Source organism: Dermochelys coriacea, chromosome 1, assembly GCF_009764565.3.
Source record: "Dermochelys coriacea isolate rDerCor1 chromosome 1, rDerCor1.pri.v4, whole genome shotgun sequence".
Lineage (NCBI taxonomy): Eukaryota > Metazoa > Chordata > Testudines > Dermochelyidae > Dermochelys > Dermochelys coriacea.
The window spans coordinates 233,163,833-233,188,476 of NC_050068.2; positions in this window are offsets into that span (position 1 = coordinate 233,163,833).

Consider the following 24,644-nt stretch of genomic DNA (forward strand, 5'->3'; position numbering starts at 1 on the left):
TTTTTCTCCAGGGCATAGAAGAAGCGGGAGCCACGATCCATCTCCCAAAGGAGACGGATGTGGGATCGAACTGGGCGGCGGCCTCCAATGCTAAGAAGACTACCTTTCCTTACGTTTTTGGAGGCCGCCAGAGTGGCCGTGGGCCCCAACACCCGCAGGTATGTCTCCACGTGTGGCGAGGTGGGCACCAGGAGGCAACGGATGCCATGCTTCCTGGTCATGGTGGGAAAGGGGCCCCGGCCGCTATAGATGGTAGCGGAGGTGGTGGGCGGGAGAGATAACGTAGTGGCAGGCTGGAGGGCTGCCGCCACCTGGGCGTACGCGCTGGGGGCCGGGGGAGTGACACCCACAGTGCTGGTGGAGGGAACAGCAGGGAGGGACGCCGCAGCTGGTGGTTGGGCTACGGCAGTGGGGGCAGCCTCTGCCATGGAGGGCCTTGTCTTTTTAGCGGGGCCCTTCCCCTTCTTACCTTGGCCTTTTCCGCCAGCTGGGGGGGCTCCCCCGAAATCTGAGGGGGTGAGGAACATGGCAGCAGTGGAGGTCACCCCAGTGCCTGTCGCTCTGGCACCCCAGCAGGGGTGGTGGCAGATGGTTCGGCAGCGGCAGCAGAGGTAGGTTTGGTCTGGCCTCTAGGCTTGAGGGGGTGATGGAGGGGCAGGCCGGGGAGGGGTAGCTGGGGCTGCTGGAGAGGCCCCACCTGTCTCATCTTCCGCCATCATGAGCAGGGAGGGAAGGGGACACACCAGAAGGAGGAGGGGAAAGGGAAACAGGTCGACCACTCCTCTCTGCTAGGCTGCAGGCAGGGGAGGAGGGTGCCAAAAGGGGTGGGCTGGATGCAGGGGGGGGCTAATCAGGGGTTAGGGGTCAGTCGCCAACACGGTGGAATTCCAGCTCCTCTAGCTGCACTAGGGGAGGGGGGGATGCAACGGCATTGGAGGGTGCAGTGAGGAGGGTTGAAACTAAAATGGGGAGTTGCACAAGCACATGGGAGGGGGCATGGGTGCACGGAGCAAGGGGCTAAGCAGGCTGGAGTTGGGATAGGGAAACCAAGGGGCTAGCTTCAGAGACTGGGGCGGGGCAGCAAACAAAGTGTGTAGAGGGAAATGGGTGGGGCAGGCAAACTGAAGCTAGTAAGTGGGGGCTGGGCAAAAGGGGGGAGGCAAAACTGCAATAGGGCAATGGGGCAGGTAACAAAGGGAAAAGCTGTGAGGTGGGCAGTCCGGGGGAGCACATGCACCCATGTGTGCTTGCACAAGTCTTTTTGGGCCAGAAGCAGCAGCCAGCCTAAAGGGTGGAAATAGGGCATGGCAAGCCAAGCAAGCAGCTGAGTCCATAGGCAGGAGCTGAGGCAGATGGTAAGCAGCCAGTGGGGGTAGTGGAGGGGGAAGCGGTGGTGGTTGTAGTAGTGGGGGTTGAGGGAGAGACAGCTGGATCAGCGGCAGCTCCACACCACACCCTGTGTCCCCACAAACACAGTCAAGACCCCCACCGCAAGAGCACAGTTTGAAAGTTACTCAGTCTTAGGGCCCCCTCCATGGTGGTCTGCAAAGTCTCCAGGTGCTCCCCCACTGGTAGATGGTCCTCTTCTCCTCCTCCTCAGACTTCAGCAGCTCCAGGCAGCAGACTCCACAGCAGCTGCTGCTCCAGGAACTCCAGGTGGTGGTCCAGGCAGGCAGAAAGGACCCCTCTCAGGTAGTGGTGTCCACAGCAGCAACAGCTGGGGCCGCTCACTCCCTTCTCCTGGGGAGTGGGCCAGCAGCCCCCCCCCCCCAACAGGCTACAGTTGGAGCACTAGCCCCACCCAAGGGAGTCCAGCAGCTGGCTAGCAACCATGTAGCATAGAAGAGGGGTGGGTGGTGTCTGGCCTAGCCAGGGGAACAGCTGGAGCAGCAACAGCAGCAGTAGCAGCCTTCTCCCTCTAGGCCAGAGGGCTACAGGAGAGCAATCAGAGAGAGCTATGGGTCCCCGATTAACTAGGTCCCTTTTCCCTGGGTAAGGGAACAGGGAAGGTTCCAGAACAATCAGGAACCTTCTGGAGAGAATTAAGACAGGCTAATTAGAACACCTGCAGCCAATCAAGAAGCTGCTAGAATCAATTAAGGCCGGCTAATCATGGCACCTGGGTTTTAAAAAGGAGCTCACTTCAGTTTGTGGTGTGCGTGTGAGGAGCTGGGAGCAAGAGGTACTAGGAGCTGAGAGTGAGAACATAGACTGTTGGAGGACTGAGGTGTACAAGCATTATCAGACATCAGGAGGAAGGTCCAAAGGTGAGGATAAGGAGGTGTTGGGAGGAGGACATGGGGAAGTAGCTCAGGGAGTTGTAGCCGTCGCACAGCTGTTCCAGGAGGCACTCTAGACAGCTGCATTCCACAGGGCCCTGGGTTAGAACCCGGAGTAGAGTGGGCCCAGATTCCCCCAAATCCTCCCAACTCCTGGTCAGATACAGGAGTCATTGACCTGGACTGTGAATTCAGAAAAATGGCCAAGTTGAGGGCTGCTGTGAAGCTCCAAAGCGAGCAAATCCACTAATAAGCGCAAGACCTACCAAGATAGAGCAGGAACTTTGTCACACTATCCATGGTTGGGTGTAGTAACACGTCCCTCTTCTCTTTGCGGCTGTGCACAGCTGATTGCACTGTACGGCATTATGCATGCCTAGCTTTGCAAGACTTAGAGCAAGCCCTGGCCTCCCAGAGGTACAAGAAATTAGGATGCTGTCCATCATGTACAGTGGACTTAACCAAATATTGGAGTCTAAACCAGTGACTGGATCCACTAATTATTCACTGACAAAAAAATGTTCTTATCACAGAGTTAAGGTTGCCCGATGGTATATTGTGCCCTTGCAGAATATCAAGTTCAACAAAACTCGGACTTCTGAAAATGAGGAAATAGAATTAAGATACATGGCCTCTCCACCTCTTCTGCCTCCCTGGAACTGACAATAGCCACTGAGAATTATCTGCATGCACTCCATACTCCTGGAGGAATTCTGTGTGAAAACATTACAAATTCTGCACATAATATTCTGCCCACATATCTATTCAGGGGACACCATCATAGGGCCTAATCACATCAGCCACACTATCAGAGGCTCATTCACCTGTGCATCTACCAATGTGATATATGCCATCATGTGCCAGCAATGCCCCTCTGCCATGTACATTGGTCAAACTGGACAGTCTCTATGTAAAAGAATAAATGGACACAAATCAGATGTCAAGAATTATAACATTCAAAAACCAATCGGAGAACACTTCAATCTCTCTGGTCACTCGATTACAGACCTGAGAGTGGCTATTCTTCAACAAAAAAAACTTCAAAAACAGACTCCAGCGAGAGACTGCTGAATTGGAATTAATTTGCAAACTGGATACAATTAACTTAGGCTTGAATAGAGACTGGGAGTGGATGGGTCATTACACAAAGTAAAACTATTTCCCCATGTTATTCCCCCGCACCACTGTTCCTCAGATGTTCTTGTCAACTGCTGGAAATGGCCCACCGTGATTATCACCACAAAAGGTTTTCTTCCTTTCCCCCACCCTCCCTGCAAGCTGGTAATAGCTCATCTTAAGTGATCACTCTCCTTACAGTGTGTATGGTAATACCCATTGTTTCATGTTCTCTGTGTGTGTATATAAATCTCCCCCCTGTATTTTCCACGGAATGCAACTGATGAAGTGAGCTGTTGCTCATGAAAGCTTATGCTCAAATAAATTTGTTAGTCTCTAAGGTGCCACAAGTACTCCTTTTCTTTTTGAGAATACAGACTAACACAGCTGCTACTCTGAAACTAATATTTGCAGCCACATTTTGCTGCTAATGTAAAGTTAGACTCAGATTCATCATTGGATAGTGAAAGTAGAGAAGGGCAAGGAATGTACCCTTCTCCACCCAACAAATAATTGATTGTATGATCTTATCTCAAAGTACAGGGGTAAAATCTTGGGCTCACTGAAGTTAGTGACAAAAGTCCTGCTGACTTCAATGGGCCCAGGATTTCACCTCTGTCAGTATCAATAACTTAAAGTGGATTTGAGTCACTGACCTAAACATGAAGAGGGCCTTATCCCATTATCAATCAGCTGAACTGTCCAGTATCCTTCCGTCATCTTTCATTAAAATTCAAAAGTCAGTAATGCTAGTGCTATTTCCAAAAATGGGGATACCTATGTAAAACAGATGATTCATAAATATTCACTTGTGCAATTTCCTAGAATACTGAGTTTTTGTGAATAGACGTTGGAGAATGGGTGGCTCATTCTTTATGCATAATATGTTTAGCCTTAATTTAGCAAGTTGCAATGAGACTTGAGGCCCTCAGTACTCACAGGATCAGCCCCCCTGCCCTAGTCTTTCAGTGTATAATAGAGAAATCTGAAATAAGGTCTATGGCCTTTAAGGCAAATCAGTCAGCTACCATTTGTAACAGCCTTGGGTATAAATTAAATATCCCACCCTGCCCCAAGGTAACAGCTTTCCAGATCTTCACCATTCAGGTGCTCGGATTAATCATTGAATAGCCTGGAGTAAATATTTTATATGGAAGCATAAAAATGACATTTAAGAGGAAGATTTCAAAAAGCATAAATGAGAATCAGACACTCAATTCCTCTTTGTGTATTTAAAAATACACTTCTGCCCCATCTATTTCAATAAACTTCACTTTAAAAACCAAACATTTAAAATCAGTTATTCCAAAATGAAAACTCAACTCTAACAACAAACACAAAAGTCCAGAAACGTTTTGTCAGCAAGAAGCTTCCTATCAGCGAGGTGTTTGGAAAAGCAATTAGCAGGCCTTTATAAATTCAAATAGTCTATAAACAGCCATCTTCATTATTTCCACAACTAATTTGTTGTTATGTGTACATGTATGTATATGGGGGAAAAGGAAACCCTGCTCATCCTGGGAAGTCAGTAGAAACCTGCAATAAAAGCTTTCAACACAAGATTTATTGGAGGGACAGAAATCCAACCTTTGTGGCTAAAAGGGGGATCAAAATAGCAAGCGGCATTGCCAGTTCCTTTTCTTCCTGAATGAAATATTTGCTTACTTTACCTCTCCAGATTTACTCATGAACAAAATTATACCAATAAATTATAACCATTTTGGACAGTGTCCAATCACAATACTCCTGAACCTAACAGTGTACTGGGCCAAATTTCTCCTTTCTGGTCTGTCCAGTGGATTTCTGTATTCCATATGCCGCATTTATTCTGCCTGCTGTACTTTCATTGACATCACTACAGGTTTTAGGCTACAGTCTGACCCTTAGTTACACCAGTGAATTCTGGAGCAACTCTGCTGGTTTTAGTGGAGTTGTTCTAGTATCTGTGCACAGAAAGGATTGATTTACACCAGATGAGGATCTGGCATACAGAGTACTGGACAGGTACAAGAGAACTGCACAGAGAAAAAAAAATCTTTTTTGCCCTACAGTACGGAAAGGGAAGGGGAGATTTTAATTGAAGTACCACCTTAAAACAACTCCAGTCTCTCATGAGGTTTAACATCTCATTATGTGTTCAGTTCTTGGTGTGCTTCAATTTGGTCTTCAGATTAATTTTGGAGCCACCTGTTTATTAATACTGATTACATTTACCTATTTGCATGCACTCAGTAGAATGATTATCCTTTCTCTTCTAAATCAATATTGTATTCATCTGCCTGAAGTACACCAGAAAGAATAAGACCTTTTCCTTCCCAGTAATTAAATAGATAAAGTTTACCTGCAGTGATGACAATGTATTAATGTTGTCAGTGAAGCACCCATTCCCTGACACAAATGCCAGAGAAGTATGTTCTTTAATATCAACCGGGAAACATGTAGATAATGAAATAACTGTTCTCCACATCTATCATGTCTTATCTTTAATCCTTGTATTTACTACTGGGATACTGACCCTCTGTGTTAAAATAGTACTCTTGGAAGAGCTATCAGAAGTACAATACTACCAAAGAGAACATTTTGGGATGGTTCAGTGTAACACTTTTGAAGTAGCCTACAGAATAAACGTGTATAAAGCCTTAATGCATTTGCAATGCCGGGCAGTTGCAAACACAACATTGTGATGTGTTATATCCCAGCACAGTGACATGGCATCCTGGCTTCTTCACTCTTGCAGTGATGTGCTGCCCAAAAACTGTATCACAGCTCTTTCAGGGCATTCGGGCCCCATCAAAATCAGGATGATCCTGGAAAAATAATGGCCATTGACAATCCATAGGCTGGGTAAATGAGCCTGCATTGATTAGACTACTGGAGAAGCAGGCATTTGCCAAGGAGCTCAGTGCCAGGTATGGGTTGCAGGGCTAGTGCAGGGTGGCAGCATTGATTTATGTTCCTGTGTGACCTGGGGCAAGTCACTTACTCTCTGTGCCTCAATATCCTATCTGTAAAATGAGGAAAAGGCTTTCTGTTCATTGGCACTGTTTTCACACTGGACTGGGTCAAGTGAACGGAGGCATTTTCTCCCACTTTGGAGAGCATCCAGATTTTTTCCATTGGAAATTGAAATAGTTAACATTTCAATCTTTGAAAAATGTTACCAGTTGAGCCAAAGACCTCCCACCACTTCCTGTGATGGGCTAAGTCAATGGACATTGCAGATAGTCAAGTCACTTTTAGGATTGGACCCTTAATCTCTATGTCTGAACCCAAATGACTGGGATGGGTTTGCACAAATCTAATTTTTGGCTCAGCCAGAAAAAAAAAAAAGAATGAAAGAAAGGAAAGAAAACCCAGAAAATACTAGAAATAGCATGTGAGCCTGATTTTAAAAAGCTTTGAGTCCAAAGATGTTTGAGTGGGTATATAATGGAGGGAAATTGAAGTTTTCTGATGCTCACCCCTCAGGAAACAAAATATAGTTAACTGCTGGGAGCCACTCTTTGTTGGAAAAGAATAATTAAGGTATGTGAAGTAATGACAGGCCATCCATGGAGACAAAGATAAAAGATTAAAGGGGACAATATATTTTGGGGACTCCTGTCTTCATGATAAAAGGCTCATGAAGTTGACTTACAGGTTTTTCCCTTTTGAGATTCTTTTCATTCTTGGAGATCAGTGATTAAGCTACACTTCATTAGCTTTTAAACTTTGTTTAAACTGTCAACCCAGGAGTGAAGAACCATGCTTTTCCAAGGCTGTTCACTGAAACTGTTCTGTCTAGTCCTGTGGAGTCAAATTAGCGAGGAGATTGTCACCACAAAGCCTAAACGAGCTTCTAGGTTAGAATGACATGACAAATAAACCCAAGGAGCTGTCACTTTAACCTTTACATCTTCTGGTTTCCAATTACCACGCTGTCCAAGTCCATCAACTGAAACAAACAAAATCTAGTGCGAAGAGATGAGAAAGCAGCTCTGTTACTTTTACGGAATACCACAGTCTATCTTAGATACTTATCTAGCCTCCCTTCCATTAGAATCTGAACACCTCACGATCTGCAATGCATTTATCTTTAGCACCCTCAGGCACCAGGGAAGTGCTACTATCCTCATTTTACCGATAGGAAATTGAGGCACAGAGAGTAAGTGACTTGCCCCAGGTCACACAGAAAGTCGATGATAGAACAGAGAATTAATTAAACCCAAGTGTGCGACTAGAACTCCAACCACTGGACTATCCTTCTTTCATGCACTATAGGTCAGATCGACAAAGTTACTTTAACTGCCGGATTTACAGTTATCCTGACTCTCTCTCTCTGGACCAATACATATGTAATTATTTATACAAAGCTTCAACAAGTAGTGACATCAAGAGAGCCTCACAACAGAATATCCTGTAGTCCAGTGACTACAAGCACTCATCCAAGAGGTGGGGAAACCCCTCATCAAATCCCTTCTTCACCTCATCAGGCAGAGGGGAGACTTGAACCAGGGTGTTCCAGTTAGCAGGCGAATGCCCTAACTAGTGGGCTAGAGATACGGGAGGCTCATCTGCCTCTATCCCTATACCCACACCCAGTGTTGGATGGCATTAGGCTTGCTCTGGGCACCCCTACCAGATCAGCTCCCACAGGTGAGACAAGACAAGGCAAGACATAGTGGTGGCTCTAAATAAAAACTTTATGGCAGGAATTGTAATGCCCCTTTCCTGCTGAGGGGCTTATTAATTAAGGACACTTTTCAAAATGCTCCTCAGTCCCTGTTCTGTGTCTGCAGATAAAAATGCAGGTTATCTTCTAAAGTCTTTCCCCCGCAGCCGTTTGGACTCTCCTAATGAAATTTGTTCTACAAACCCTAGGGGGCAGCAAACCAGTTGCTGTTGCATATCACCTTCATTTGGCTATAAAACTGTGCACAACTGTCTTTTACTATAATAGATTTCACCTCATTTTTATGAAGAACTGCTCCTGGCATCACAAGCCAAGAGTGACAGTCATAATGTACATTGCCTCTAGCATCTCATTTACATGGCAGAAAACACAGACCTGATGACTCTATTTAAATTAGGTTTAAAGGCTTTATTATATATAGTGGGACTGATTCTCATTTACTCTAAGGCCCCTTCACACTGCTCTGAAAATATAAATTGGCCTTAATGTGACAGTTCATGCAGTTTAAGCCAACTCCAGGGTCCCTTTACAGTGCCAGTAGGGTGTAGAGGGCCTCAGGGCAAATGAGAATCAGGCATGCTTAAGAGATGAGGAAGAAAAAAAAGCCTTCTACCAATGCTGGTGGACCCGAGGATGAAGTTTTCATTCTGTTTTTTGAGGCTGAGTTTTTTAAAGAGAACACTGCCTGATAGTTTAAACCCAAATGTAGGGGTTGTCTCAATTCTCCAGAAAACATTCCTTACGAAATATTATGTAGCCATATCCCCCTACATGTCATTATGTAGCCATATCCCCCTAAACTCAAACAGCTCAGCTTGCTTCTCAGATGTTTCCGAATCCACTTTGAAATGACCCTCCCTTTCAGCGCCCCGGTGAGCCTTGCGCCATCCATCCATCCATCCATCCATCCATTTCCCTCTTTCCTCTTCATCTCTTTATGCAGTCTTGCCATTGTTGGTCTCTGCAGCTCCCGTTGTTTGGAGCAGCCTTTCTCTAGTTCTTCTACTTTATCAACTTTCAAATCACAGATTTTCTCCTTTGCCTAAAGCTTTTACTTTCTCCCTCTACCTTTATTTTACTTTTCTAACCGTGTATGCAGTGTGTATAACAAATGGTATACAAAATTACATAGTGGCACGATACTGAAAAGGTTTTAAAAAACCCTGATATTAAAAGGATGTTTCTCCACCAGGCTTCAATGAGAACAGATCTTTGAAAAACAACTACATGTTTCTGTGCAGCATTTAATACTGCAACAATGCAGCATGCTAGGGCCCAAGGTGCAAAAATTGAAACTGATCAGTCTAGTTCCATGGAGCAATGCCAAAAGCAAGCAAACAGCTCACATAGGGAAATGAAGATTATAGCAGCTTTAATATGAAATAGAATTATGGCATGATTTTTAGAAGGACTGTGGACCCACAAGTTCTGTGCCTCAGTGTCCCCAACTGTAAAATGGGGATAATGGTACTGTTCTCCTTTGTAAAGTGTGTCGAGATTTACTGATGATCATTATATTTGAGCTCGGTATTATATTAATTATTATTGGGAGCTACCTGTGCTCAGACTTTTCAAAAAAAAATCAGGCCATAAGGCATTATAAATTCCTTGGTTGTGTTACTAATATGATAGGATTATATGCATGCACATACACACAGTATTATATCACAGACCTTTCAGATATGGTCTACGAGGAAATAGTCTGCAGGTTGCAAGACATTATGGACAATTGTGAACCTGGAAATTTATTCTTGATTATTTTATTCAAACATCTTAAAAACAGGATAATTTAGAAATGAATAAAGAATAATACAACTGATTTCTCGTTAAAAAGGCAAATTTGGCTCCCCATTATTTAGAGTCATAAAATTGGTTACTCACGAGTATTTAGATAACCTGTGGATATTCATGAAAATGTTGGCAAATGCCAACATTTACAAATTTCAGCCCCTAAGATTACACATCTGAAAATTCATAGCAAATGTGCAATTTGTGTTGTTCATTATTTTCTAGTTTTAGCCCATGTGGCTGAGGTGATGAGTGAAACGCCATAAATAACGATCAGTAAATAGCTGAACTGAAGAGTCAATTATTCAAAAAAACCAATCGGCTGAATAGAAGACAATAATGAAAACATTTGCAGAAATCAAGTTTGGATTAGGAAAATCTTACTATTAGAAAAGAGGCTAGATCTGCCACGAATGGTTCAATCAGCTTTAGTACTGATTCTAAGCAATGTATGAAACACTGAGCAACAGCAAATCATTTCCTTCTCCCCCCCCCCCCCCCCCGTTCAATTTTATTTTGTTAGCTTCTTTGTTAGCTTGTGAGGCTTTATTTAGTAAAAATTATGCAGAGATAGGGAGCACGTTTGCCGATTAGCTGTATTTTCCTACCTAAGATAGGAAAGGAAGCATGGGAGAGGCAGACTTATTTAGTGGCTTGGGACTGGGAATTGCAGCTTCCTTCCCCCCTTCCCCACCAATTCCCTGTGTGATCCTGGGCAAGTCACCTCTGTCTCCCCATCTGTAAATTAGGGTGCCACTACTCATGGGCTAGATCAGGGGTAGGCAACCTATGGCGCGTGTGCCAAAGGCAGCACGCAAGCTGATTTTCAGTGGCACTCACACTGCCCGGGTCCTGGCCACCGGTTCCGGGGGCTCCGCTGTTGGCCTGGGGTACCGTCTGCTGGCCCCCTGCCAGCCGGGGTCCCGTCTGCGAGTCCTGCTTGGCCTGCTGCCAAGCCCAGGTCCTGGCCACTGGTCCAGGGGCTTCCATCCACTGGCCCTGCTCAGCCTGCTGCTGGCCCTGGGTCCCAGTCACCGGTTTTGGGGGCTCCGCTGCCAGCCCAGGGTCCCGGCTGCCGGCCTGGGGCTCTGCTCCTGGCCTTGGCCCAGGGTTCTGCAGCTGCCCCCAGCTGTGGCCCTCTGGCCCCAGCCTGAGGCAGTGAGGGGTGCAAGAGGGTTCGCAGCTCAGCACCCCCAACTTAAAAATTGTTCCAGCGCCATTGTACTGGGATATTTTTGAGTCCTGATTTCCTGCTTACATCACTATCATACCACGTGGAACAGCGCACTGCATTTGACGTTGTGCGTGCCGTCTGTCACAATTTTTTTCCCCACTGTAAGTTGAGGGGTATGTTTGCTTTTTAGGACCTGACATTTTGTCAAAGTTAGATGTCCTTTCGTTTCAGCCTTCTTGGACAGACATATTTGGATTCAAAAGAAGGAACGTGCGGTTTGTGCTTTTTGTTGTGAAAGTGTTGTTTGTCACACATCAAGTGTTCAAGAACATTTTCAAATGAAGCATGAGAACACCTTTCTTGACGAAGCAGAGAAGACTGAATCGATCAAAAAGGCAGTAGCAGGATATGAGAAGCAAAGCAGTGTTTTTAAATGCTTAAGTCTAAGTAAAAATCAAGCCACAGAAGGAAGTTACAAGATTGCACAGTGCATTGTAAAAAGAAAAGGAGTACTTGTGGCACCTTAGAGACTAACAAATTTATTTGAGCATAAGCTTTCGTGACCTACACCTCATTTCATCGGATGCATTGTGTGATACAGCATGGCCAGAGGGCAGCAGGAGAGTGTTAGAAGGGAGCCTTATTCCCTGCAGAGGGAAGAAAGTTTGCTATAAATTAATTAAAGCACCTGAAGCCAATTAAAAGCCAGTCATGTGATAAAATCCCCCTGCTTCAATCAGACAAGAGGAGGAGTTGAAGCAGAGTGGATTGGTGCTGGAGCAGAGAGCAGTTTGGAGGAGTTGAAGCAGATTGGATTGGCATTGGAGCAGAGAGCAGTTTGGAGGGAAGAGGAGAGAGTTTGGAGAAGTGCTGCGGTGGGCTAAGAAGACAAAGACCCTAGGCAAAGGGACACCTGGTTTGTGAAGAGGGAGGGCAGGAAGCCCCAGAAGCTGAACGGCAGGAGAGGGAAGTAGCCCGGGGAAGGAACCACTAGTTCTAGTGGTTTACTGCTATCCCTAAAGCCCCTGGGCTGGGACCTGGAGTAGAGGGCGGGCCCGGGTCCCTCCCTCTCCACTCCCCTCCTCTAGGACACTAGGGGGGCAGTTAATACCCAAGTTCAGGGGCAAGAAACGGTGCCCTGAACCCCCACCGAAGAAGAGAAAGCACAAGACCCATCATAGTAGTGCCGGCAATTTGTCACAATTGCAAAAAATGGAAAACTGTTTACAGATGGGGAATGTATAAAAGAAGTTTTTCTCAGCAGTTTGGAGGTTTTATTCAATAATTTGCCAAACAGGATCGTATCTTTATCCTATAAAATAATAGAATAGAATAGAATAAAAGAACTGCCTGTATCTGCCAGAACAGTTGAGAGACACATAAGCGAAATGGCAGAAAACATTAACGAAAAGCAGATGACTGCATTAAGAGACACAGTAGTGTTTAGTGATGCAGTTGAGGAGAGCATGGATATAAATGACGTTCCACGTTTGGCAGTTGTTGCAAGATACTGTGCTTCCGATGAAATCCAAGAGGAACTTTGTTGCCTAAAACCCCTGCATGGCACAACAAAGGGGGAAGATACAGTGGAAAGTTTTGTGAACCATTTTGAAGAATGAGGATTTGACATCAGAAAAATATTTTGTGTGACAACAGATGGTGCTCCTGCCATGGTTGGAAAACGGAAGGGATTTGTAAAGTTACTTGAAGATCAAATTGTCCACCCGATAGTCAAATTTCACTGTATCATCCATCAAGAAAACCTGTGTGCTAAAATTTCTAATTCAGAGCTTAATAATGTGATGAATAAGCAGGGCCGCCCAGGGGATTCAGGGGGCCTGGGGTCTTTGGCAGTGGAGGTCCTTCCGCTCCGGGTCTTCAAGGAAATTCACAATTTGCACCACTTATTCACAGGGCCACCCAGAGGGGGGGGAAGTGGAGCAATTTGCCCCGGGCCCCACAGGGGCCCCCACAAAAGTTTTCAGGGGCCCTCACGAGAGTTTTTGGTGGCACTTCGGCAGCAGGGGGGTCCTTCAGTGTCACCGAACGCACCCGGAGTGAAGGACCCGCCACCGAATTGCCGCCGAAGACCCAGAGCAGAAGAAGCAGCGGCAGGTCCTTCACTCCGGGTGTGTTCGGCGACACTGAAGGACCCCCCTGCTGCTGAAGTGCCGCCAAAAACTCTCACGAGGGCCCCTGAAAACTTTTGTGTGGGGCCCAGGGCAAATTGCCCCACTTCCCCCCCCTTCTGGGCGGCCCTGTGAATAAGTGGTGCAAATTGTGAATTTCCTTGTTGCTCGATCTGCTTTGACTCACAGACAGTTTCAAGCACTGCTAGAAGAGATGGACAGTGCTTATAACGACTTTCCACTTCACAGCAACATTCGGTGGCTAAGTTGTGGCAAGGTTTTGGTGCGGTTCGTAAACTGTTTTGATGCAATCAAGGCCTTTTTGTCGGAAAAAGGACAAAACTACCACGAACTGGATGATGACAAATGTATGTGTAAACTCAGGTTTCTAACTGACATCACCGCTCACCTAAACAAACTCAACCTTTGTCTCCAGGGTGCAGGGCAAATGGTCCTGGATCTTTATGAAGCCTGGAAGGAATTTGTTGTAAAACTAGCAGTTTTTTCTTGGGATAGTCAAACTTCGACTTTCTGCTACTTCCAACACATAAAAGAGATATCGACACATTGCACTGTCAGTGTCGATGAGATTGGAATGTACATGCAAGAACTGGAATCAGAATTTTCTGACAGATTTCAAGATTTCCAGCAATTTGGCCCAATGCTTTCTTTTCTAATTAAACCTGAACATTTCAAAGAAAGCGAGTTGGATCTGTCTGTATTTCAGTGGATGGATGTTGAAGAGTTCAAAATGCAACTCATTCAGTTAAAAAGCTCAGAATTGTGAGCATCAAAGTTTGGAGATTTGTGGAGTGCACTTGAAGCTACTGAGAGAGATCATGGGACCTCTATTCTGACTGCTGGATGTCTCCATCAGTGAAATTTAATTGTTTGAAGAAAATTGCGTTTGCAATGCTTTCAGCATTTGTATCCACATACCTATGTGAACAGGTATTTTCACACATGAAATCTGTCCTCTGTCCCTCTCGGAGCTGGTTAAAAACTGATCACTCAGAAGTCTGTGTGCAGCTTAAAGTATCCAAATATGTGCCAGACATTGGAAAACTCAGAAAAGAAAAGCAAGGGCAAGGATCACACTAAACTGATAAGATCTGCATTTTAATTTAATTTTAAATGAAGCTTCTTAACCATTTAAAAAACCTTATTTATTTTACATACAACAATAGTTTAGTTCTATATTATAGACATATAGAGAGACATCTTCTAAAAATGTAAAAATGTATGACTGGCATGCAAAATCTTAAATTAGAGTGAATAAATGACAACTCGGCACACCCCTTCTGAAAGATTGCCAACCCCTGGGCTAGATCATGGCTTTGCCCGGAGCAAGAAGCAGAGTGTTGATGATGTGCTGCCATAGTTGCTGACCAAAAAGCAAACTCTGACTTTGTCTCAATCTATATTCTGTTTTGTAGGGCCCTGCAAATCTACGGATATGTGCTTTATATCTGCAGCTATCTTCCTCTACAGATGCAGATATCTGCTGACCATGTTTGCGGATCAGATGTGGATACAAATGCTGTATCCGCACAAGGCTCTACTGTTTTGTCCCTTGTTCTACACTACGACTATATCGGACAGTGTATATTCTGCGCAGCTATATTGGACAGCTGGTTGGAGGCAAAGCCAAGGTTTCATCCATTCCCTAGCCCTTTCATGCACATACATGTGGTGAGCAAAGCTAGTTTACTCACGGTGGTTACACTACTACCAGTCACATGGGTGATTCACATGCCCTTTACTGCCATGCACTGCCAGGATTTGGCCATATTTTTGCATGACTAAAGGCCTGCAGCTGCAATATATCCTGAAGTTGTATCAACACACAGAAGCTTTGGAGGCTTAGCATCCACAGTCACGTCATTCCTCCTCCCTTGAGCTAAATGCGTCAATTTCTGGGATCAAAAATAGCAGCCCTTTTTACCGTGTAACTACACCTACAATAACCCTGCACAACAGGATAGGTCAGTAAATAAAGAAGCTTACAACTAGCTGAAACTGCAGGGAACTTTTTTTGTGGGGGCAGAAGGCAATTTGCTATTGCAGTTAAAACTTTTGAGAAACAGAAAAAAAATCTCAAAAGTGACTTTCTTGTAATTTCAAAGCACACTTTGGCACGCCTGTAAAATGATTAATTTCATAATCCATTCAGTTCAATAGAAGACATGGGGATACATTTTGGTTTAAAGAAGGCAAACCTTTGACAATGGGAGCATACATTTTCTATAGATCCTTACTCTGTACTTTTGCAAGGAAAATGACTCCTCCAGCAGTGCATCAAACAGCTAAAATGATTCATAACAACATACAAGTGGTGGCTGTTAATGCATTATTCCATTATTGGCCCTTGAGCACTTCTAGATAGTTAATGGCATAACAATTGATTTCATGCAGATAGAGCTTCTTAGAGAGAAAGATGCCTTCAGAGCTTAGCTTCAGTTCAAGGGGTTTTTTCCCACTCTTTGAGTACAGTACGCTGACAGAAGATTGCGGATACTAAGGCTCTTCATCTCAGATGCCAAGATAATTCTGGGCTGCCCTTAAACCAAGCTAGCAAACAGACAAACAAGTGGCTACTTGGGATACCAAACAGCTTCAGCAATTTGTAGCCTGATCTACCTCCCCCCATCTTTTCCAGGAGCAGGACCAATGGGAAGACTTGTCAAGTTTGAACATCAGTCCCAGAACTGTTCTGGTCTATTACAGTCTACCATGCCTGACCATGGTTGTCAACAAACATATTAGCTGACAGAAGACTGAAAACAGTTTAGCCAAGGACATAGACCAGGGAAAGCCATGAACAGCTAACCTCAATACTGAGCATTTAATAACATAGTTGATATGATGATGAACGTTGGTTTCCCAGCTAAATTTTGGTCAGTCCTGGCTTACCCAATTATCAAGACTTGTGTTTAGAGATAACAAAATTTCACAGTGTGGACTAGGCCAGTGATGGCAGAACTGAAGGAGGAAGCAATTCATGCCATGCTCTATCTAGTTTCCTCCAGGACTGTTCTTTGTTGAAATATTTTGTGCATGAAGCTCTGCTCAGCTTGCTGTGTTTGGTTTGCAACCACAGAGGATTCTACAAAGTCAAATGGGATGGAATTTTTTGTAAAGGGATCGTTCAGTGCAACAAAAATAAGGCTACACAGGACTGCAGGCTGAGAACTTGCTCATGAGTTCACTTGTACACACAGAAATTGTGAAATCAAGGGAACCAATCCTGAGTGGTGCTGTGATCCCGTGTGCCAGATAGTAATGTCTAGTTTGGGAACCCAGACCCAGCCCCAAGAGACAGGAGCTGCCTTGGGGAAGAAGGGAGAAGGAAAAGGGTGAGTGCAGGGTGGGTTTGTCTGCTCTCCCTCCTGGGGCCTTCCTTTCACACTGTGGACCTGGGGGGGGGAGGGTGCTGCTGCAGGTGGTTGGTGCCCCCCTTGACCACAGTATAGTACACCCACTGAATCAAAAGGCTATATCTACCCCAGTTTAGAATTGAATAATGAATGAAACACCAGATCAGGCAAGTTTCATTGTGAACAGTTAGAGTTCTGGTTCTACTGCTGGATGAAGAATAGTCAGTCAGCTCACTAAGTTGGAGAGATCCCAGTGTGAACATTACACCATACCTCATATTGTCTATGAGGCCCAAAGACACAGCTTTCATCCTATGTCTGGTATTAATTACAATTTAATTAATTTCCAGTGTCTAACACTTGACATTTCAAGTTTTGACAGAGAAAAAAAATCCATGACAATTTTCATAAAAAATTCCTCACTGATTTTTCAACCAGTTTCCATATTTAGTTTGCAGTTACACCTCAAATCAAATCTACTGAATACCTACCGTGTCTTTGGAAGTGGGAGGAGCTAATGAAATAGGCACTGTGCTTATTCAGTGTTTTTGTAAAAAGGATAACAGCATGAAACATTTTAAGGCAACAGAACAACATAGGTGCTCTTATACTGCCCCCACTTTGTTTTTTAAAGGAGTGTACAGTCTTGTTCTTCTGTGGGTCAGTTCTTAATTTGCAATCTTGCTGAAAACATGATTAGAAATATTTTATTCATAGAACCATAGTGCCAAATTCAATGCTAATAAAGTCAATGGGAGCTGCTGAATGCTCATTACTTCTGAAAATCAGGCTACTTAGTTAGGTGCTACAGAGTGGATTTAGGAACCAACATTTAGGAATCCATTTTTGAAAACCTTTGTCAATGGTGATTAGGCCTCAGAGCTGACCTGAGAATGAAAAAAACAGATAGATCAAGCTTTTTATAGCAGCTCTGAGGACAATAGGAGATGCTGGGCTGCTGGGACTGGGAGAATGCAAGCCTGCAAGGGATGCAGCACGTCCTGAAATATTATGGAATCCCTCCTATTTGAATGAAGTCAATGTCAGTACAAGTAGCTCAGCGGAGAAGGTGCAGTCGTCTTGGTTACAGAATTTTGGCCCATCCATTTCATTTTCTGTTCTCATAGTCCTTACGGAGGATGAAAACTGTTATAAACGCTGTAGCAAATTGATAAGTATCATGGAGGAAACATCTCAATTGGAACAGTCAGGTTGTCCTGGTTGTTTACCAAAGAAAGTTGCAGCTGCATTCTTGTGTACTAATTACATGAAGATTTTAATTGCACTCAGTTTTCTGAATAATATCACATAGTGGATGAAAATATGAAAGGTTCATTTATTCTACACCATTTGTCTGCAGTTTGTTAAAATGGTTGACCCATAGTCTCTATTTGAATCATAGTAAATATTTTGAAATGGACAAGGGAACATAAAAGAGGCCTCACTTCCCTATATCTAGCATGCTCATTGACTCTCAGATGATAGAAAGTAGATTTAGCTTTTGATTAGTAATGAAAACAATCAGTTCAGATATGAGAAATCCATCACACACACACACACACACACACACACACCCCCGCATCCCAACCCCTGCCCCAGCCCAGAGTGTTCTCCCGCATTCCGAACCCCTCAGCCCCAGCCCGGAGCCCCTTCCTGCACCCCAAATCCCTCAGCCCCACATCAGAGCCTGCCCCCCTACCCAGAGCCCTCACCCCCCCACACCCCAACCCCTTGCCCCAGCCTGGAGCCGCTCCCACACCTGAACCCCTCATTACTGGCCCCCATCCCAGAGCCTGCACCCCCAGCCCAGAGCCTTCATCCCTTACCACACCTCAACCCCCTGCCTCAATCTGGAGCCCCCTCTCATACTCCAAACCCATCGGCTCCATCCCCCAGCCCAAAGCCCCCTTCTGCACCCAACCCCTCATCCCTGGCCCCATGCCAGAGCCTGCACCCCCAGCCAGAGCCCTCACCCACTCATATCCCAACCCACTGTCTCAGCTTGGAGCCCCCTCCCGCACTCTGAACCCTTCATTTCTTGCCCCACCCCCTCCTAAACCCCAGCCACCTGAGCCAGCCCAGTGAAAATGAGCGAGTGAGTGAAGGTGGGGAGAGTGAGCGACAGAGGGAGTGAGGATGGAGTGAGTGGAGGCAGGGCCTCAGAGAAGGTGTGGTGCATGGGCAGGGCCTCAGAGGAGGGACTGGGCAAGGGTGTTCGGTTTTGTGCAAGTAGAAAGTTGGCAACATATTACCCATCAATGGGATGCAATGTGACATCTGTTTAACAGCATACAGTAGCATTACATGACCGTTTATGACAGGAAATGAAGTATACCGTATTGAATTGAAACCACAGGCAAAATATACACAGATTGCATGTTATTATATAATTTGAAATATGGCCTGGACTCTAAGACCTGGACTGCCACTGGATCTTAATGGCCTAAAGGTTGTAGGTTTACATTTCTTCTGAAAACCAGAACTTCCTTTACTTTTGTCACTGATCTACAAAGTTATGCTGAGGTTGTTTTTTCTCAGACCCATTGGATTTTGGACAAATTGCTGCCCACACATTCCAGGGTCCAGGCTGAAGGCTCAACTACAGCAATGTGCAGGGTATTATAGTGGAACACTTCCAGGCTTAGAACTACTTAAAGCCGGAGTCCGAGTGCTCTACAATCTGCACAGTTACTTGGATTGATTTGAAACTCTGTGTGCCTCTGGGGTCGCATGGTAAGGTGAATGGTGCAGATTTGGCATCATTTTACCCAGGGATTCCTGAGATCCAGCACCAGCCCCAGAGCAAAAAAAACAAACAAACAAACAAACAAAACAAAACCCAAAAAATCCAACCTTTTCTTAAGGTTCAGATTCTAGCAATGTGTTTTTGCCCAGAACTGGGGATCAAATCCAGGCTCTGATCCTGGTACAAGAGTCTCAGTCATTTGAAATTTACCCCTGCCTCGTGCATAGAATTCACTACCCCTTTGGGGGAATCAAATTGAAAATGGTATTCAAGAAAGTTTAGCTGTCTATTTAGGACTGTGCCTAACATTCCAGAGCTCATACACCAAACTGATTACACTGTGCACAGGTGGACAGACTAGCTATCAAAAGGCTTTCTATCATGCTGTCTTAAAGGGATATGCCATAGCCAGCGATCCAAGCCAACACCCAGCTGATTTTGTTTGACATAGGGCAGAAATCTGGAAATGTGCTGTTGGCATTTTCCCAAAAATGTCTGTCAGGGTTTGTTTGGTTTTTTTTTTTTTTAGTTTTTGGGAAATGTAATCAAGCTATTTGTGAAAATGAAATGTGAATGCTTGCTGGGATGGGAGGGGGATTGGGGGCAAAGTCACAGCGAAGGAAGAGGGATAAATGAGAATGGATGGTGGGAGAGGTGGGACTCCAGGAAGGAAAACATGGGGTGAATGGCAGAGGTAGTGCGGGGGAAAAAAAAGAGGCCCTCCTGTCCATCAATCCCACATTTTACCCTCCTCAGTGTCTGCCAGGATCTTGGGATGAGGCGATGGAGCTGCCCCTCAGGTACCACTGTAAAAATGCATAGTAAGAGACAGTGCCTGCCTGAAGAGAATTAATCTAAACAGACAAGATGTAAGAAGAAGAGTGGGAGGGGAAACAGAGGCTCAGAGATGAAGTGGCAGAGCTGGAAATAAACCACACTGCTCTTAAGGTGTTTTTAAAAAAAAAAAAACAAAAAAACAAAAAAAAAAACACCCACCAATACCCTTCCTTCCCCTTCCCCTCAAATGATCTGAAACAAACCCTGAGAGTTGCACTAGGAGACCATTGGGTTTGTAAATTCTATGACTAAGCTACGGCATGTAGTTGCCAGCCTTTTTTGGTCACATGACTCAGGGTTGCTTTTTAGTATATGACGGGGAAGGGGAAGGCATTACATCTCAACTGCATCTGTCTAGGTACTCGTATAGCCCTCACCACTTAGTATCTGAGCACATCACAAGCATTACAGTAAGACAGGGAAGAATTATCCCCATTTTACAGAGGGGAACCAAGGCACAGGGAGATTAAGCTACCTGACCAAGGTCCCACAGAAAGTTTGTGGCTGAGGCAGAAATTGAACCCAAGTCTGTTGAATTCCAGCCCAGTACCTTGTTGCTAGGCCATCCTTCCTCCAGGAGACAATTGTGAGCCAGAGTTTATTCTTGGACTGCACGAGGTTATAAGATGACATGCTATTTGGTATCCTTTTTGGTAGGGAGTGGTTAGGTGCCTGGAAATTCAGATGAAGGATGGAACACCTTCTTTGATGATGCATGCACCATAGCTAATTTAAAGGCACAGAACTGGAGAGAAAAACTGCAGAAGTGCTTCTCTAATATTCACTGACTAGAGACTTTGTTAATGGAGAGTTAAGGTTGCTGGGTAATATTTCATGCCCTCCCAGAACACAGAGTTCAGCAAAAGTCAAATTTCTGAAACCCAGGCATTGAAAAGTTAAGAAACATGAAACCTTAACTCCAGCCTCTTTCAGCAATGCCCCAATATACCATGACATATTCTTGCACTCTCCCTTTGCACTGTACTGAACAGGAGCTGCACTGCCCTACACTCAAACACTTCGCCTCCTCCAGAGAAGGAATCCCATCTATCCTTTTATAATCCCTTTACCTTTCTCCACACAATGCCATCTAACACTAGACTTCATTAAACTCACAAACCACACTCATCTCCCATCCAACTGCTGACCGTTTCCATAACAAGGAGACCCTGTGCCCCACTATTGACACAGCCGATAATAAAGGCTTGCTGGATCTCTCAAGCTACACATGCCCCTATTTCCGTTAGGATTCATGGAGGGCAGGGAAAAGGGGTTCCTTCACCACTGCGGTGCCTCCTGCTGGCTGTCATGGGGATTAGCTTTGCTAGCTGGTGTGCCCACTCTGGCTGGTGCCTCTCCTGTTGTCACCACCACCTCTGCAGGCCCATCTCAGTCTAAGTGCTGCAGGATCCTCTTCCTGACTCAGCCCTCCAGTCATGTCACTGTTAGTGTTTTACTCCTTTCTGGGGCCAGGAGAGGGCAGACGAGCTCTATCAGTTCTAGAGTCTAGTCACCTCCACACCCATGTCCACCCACTACTCCGTGTCCTGGCCCAGAGACCCTGTAGCTAGCAGCCTCCTGCTGCCTCTCCCAACTTCTCACCCTCTTCCCAGGGCCCTGAGTCTGCAAGTCCCAGAAGCCAATCAGGAGCTCTCTCAGCACCTGTTAGCAGCTGCCTTGTCTGAGGTGCTGCCCTCCAGGAACCCAGTCCTCTCCCTTGGGCTCCCACAACAGCTGAACTACTCTACCCTGCAGCTCCCTTTTATATCAATCTACTGGATGCTGATGGGCTGTTTCTCACAGCCCCTCTACTATTGCTTGACCCCTGCACAGCCTCCCTAGGCTGCTTTTAATCCCTTCTCTGGCAGTGTGGGTGAATGCCCCATCACAAACCCTCCTCCTCAAGACCACCACCCCGGCGAGGAGGTATTACCTCCCCTGCTTCCCTCGCAACTTCCCTCACAACTGGGTTCATGGGATGTCCTTCCCCTGACTAAGGTTTCCCACTAGATGGAGCAACTTGCCCTTCTCCTCCATGGTGTCCCTGAATTTTCCTTTCTGCACTTCTGTGTCCCCTTGCGCTGCTTGCAAGGCCAGCTCAGTGGTTTTCAGTTTCTCCCCTAGCCCAGGCCATTGCTTTCCTGGCTCTCGCAGCACCCCTTCTCCTACTGTCTGAGTTCCCAGCTCCACCGATTGGTCTCTGTACAAGTCCCCACATCCTTCAGCTGGACATTTAAGGGTCTCTCTCTCTCCTGTTTGGCCCCATTGGCCTTCTCCATCACCTTGGTGTACCCCCTCTGGGTATGTGGCACCTCTTTCTGGTCCGTTCTGGATCCCATACCCTTCTCCTGGCTCAGGTCTTGCCTGTGGAAGCACTGCCTCTTCACATGCCCTAGTTCCCCAGAGGTAAACAAGCATTCCCCCTTCCTGTTCTCTTCACAGCTCAGCGGCCCTGGGGTTTTCCATCTTTCTTTCCCTTGGGGCTAGACTTCCTTTATTCCAAATAATGGCACTCTTTCTCTCTCAAAGTGTTCCCACCTCTCACAAGTGAAGCCCTGCTTGGGCTTCTAGCCTCCTGACCCTGGGGCCTCACTTCTTGCCCCAGGTTTCCTGGCCCCTGCTCACCTCCTGGAGGATCTTGAACAAACAAACAGTGTTGCTTTTCAGCCAGCTGCCTCAGGCATTCCTGCAGGTATCTCTGTGCTTCCACTTTAGCTGCTGATTCTCCAGGATCTACTTCATTAGGGTCTGGATCCCCTTTGGTTGCTCTTCAATGAAAGCATCAACTCTGAAGTCCAGCCTGAGAAGCTACACATGCCTTCCGCCAAAAAGGTCTCTGCTCATAGCAGCTTCATTGTCCCTTTGCCCCACATGTCTCTACTATAGCCTTTCCCATTCCCCTTGTATCAGGGGTAGTTGTCAGACAATCTGAGTCGCTCACTCAATCCCCTTCCCTCAGGGGAAGCAGAATGCCCACATTCTCCAACACATATCACAGGAGTCCCTCACCACTGTGGTGCCTTCAGCTGGCTGTCATGGGGATTAGCTCTGCTAGCCGGTGCACCCTTCCCTGATGGTGCCTTGTCTGTTTTCATCCATGCCTCTGCAGACCCATCTCAGTCCAAGTACTGCAGCATCTTCTTCCTGACTCAGCTCTCTGGCCATGTCACTGTTAGTGTTTTTCCCCTTTCCTAGGAGGATCTCAGTTCTAGAATCTAACCACTTGCCCAATGGGGTGTGAAACTCAGATCCACCAGGTCCCGACCCAGGGACCCTTTAGCTAGCAGCCTCCCACTGAATCTCCTTAACTTCTCACCAGAGCTGCTTCAAACTCCCTGGCCACTTCCCCAGGGCCCCAGCACTTTCTTCACCCTCTTCCCAGGGCCTCAAGCCTGCAAGTCCCAGCAGCCGACCAGAGTACACTTGCGCTTGCACGCTCGTGCTCGCTCTCGCTCTCTCGGTACCTGCTAGCAGCTGCCCTGTCTGAGAGGCTACCCTCCTGCAGCCCTCTAGGAACCCAGTCCTCTCCCTTGAGCTCCCTGCAGCAACTGAACTGCTCTTCCCTGCAGCTCCCTTTTATATGAACCTACTGGATGCTGATTAGCTGTTCCTCACAGACTCTCTCTTACTGGCTGTTCCCTGCACAACCTCCTAGGCTGCTTTTAACCCCTTCTCTGTCAGTGTGGGGCAGACACCCCATCACAGGCTCTCACACATCTCTGGAGCGGCACAGCCCTCCACATCACAACATATTACAATCACAGCTCTTCCAAGTTGCTCCAACAAATTCCTCCACCATTCAATACAGCTACACCTAACACAGTGAATGCAGCTTGATTTACTCCTGGGGGAATTCTGCACCACTGTGCACATGCATCATTAATGAGCCATGTATATTTTTAATATTTTGAACAGAAAAAAGCTTCTGCTGGAAAGTTGTTGCAGTCCTGCCTTTAGCCCACCAGAGGGCACTGTGGCAATAGAACAAAGCAGCAGCTTCTGGCCAACCAGGGAAGAGAAAGACTGCTGTGTCTTCTTCACAGCACCTGTCACATGGGGACAGGGGCAGATGTGCCTGACTGAATGTGATAGACCAGGGGTCAGCCAGGTTCTGCATGGGAGAAACTCCCAAACAAGCCCTTTCAGCCCCTGAAAAAAACCTGTTCCATACTTTTCCCACCCATACCCAACAACCCTCCAAGTTCACACCCAGACTCCTTCCCAGCAATTACTTCCCTCTCTCTCAGCTCCTCCGTTACCCCAGACTCCCACAAGCCTTTGCACTGCTTCTGAGCGGTGTGGGAAATACGGTTCTGTATAGTAGTTTAAATGAATTAATCTGTATTAATATACCTAGTAAGGAATCTATTTGTCAAGAAACATTTCCTACATCATTTTTGTTGTCTGTATTGTTACAGCCATACTAGCTGATAGGTATTTTGAAATAAATGACCAAATATAATCACACCAGTTTCAATTATTTTATGTTATTTTGACAAATAAAATATGCAGAATTTGAAAATATT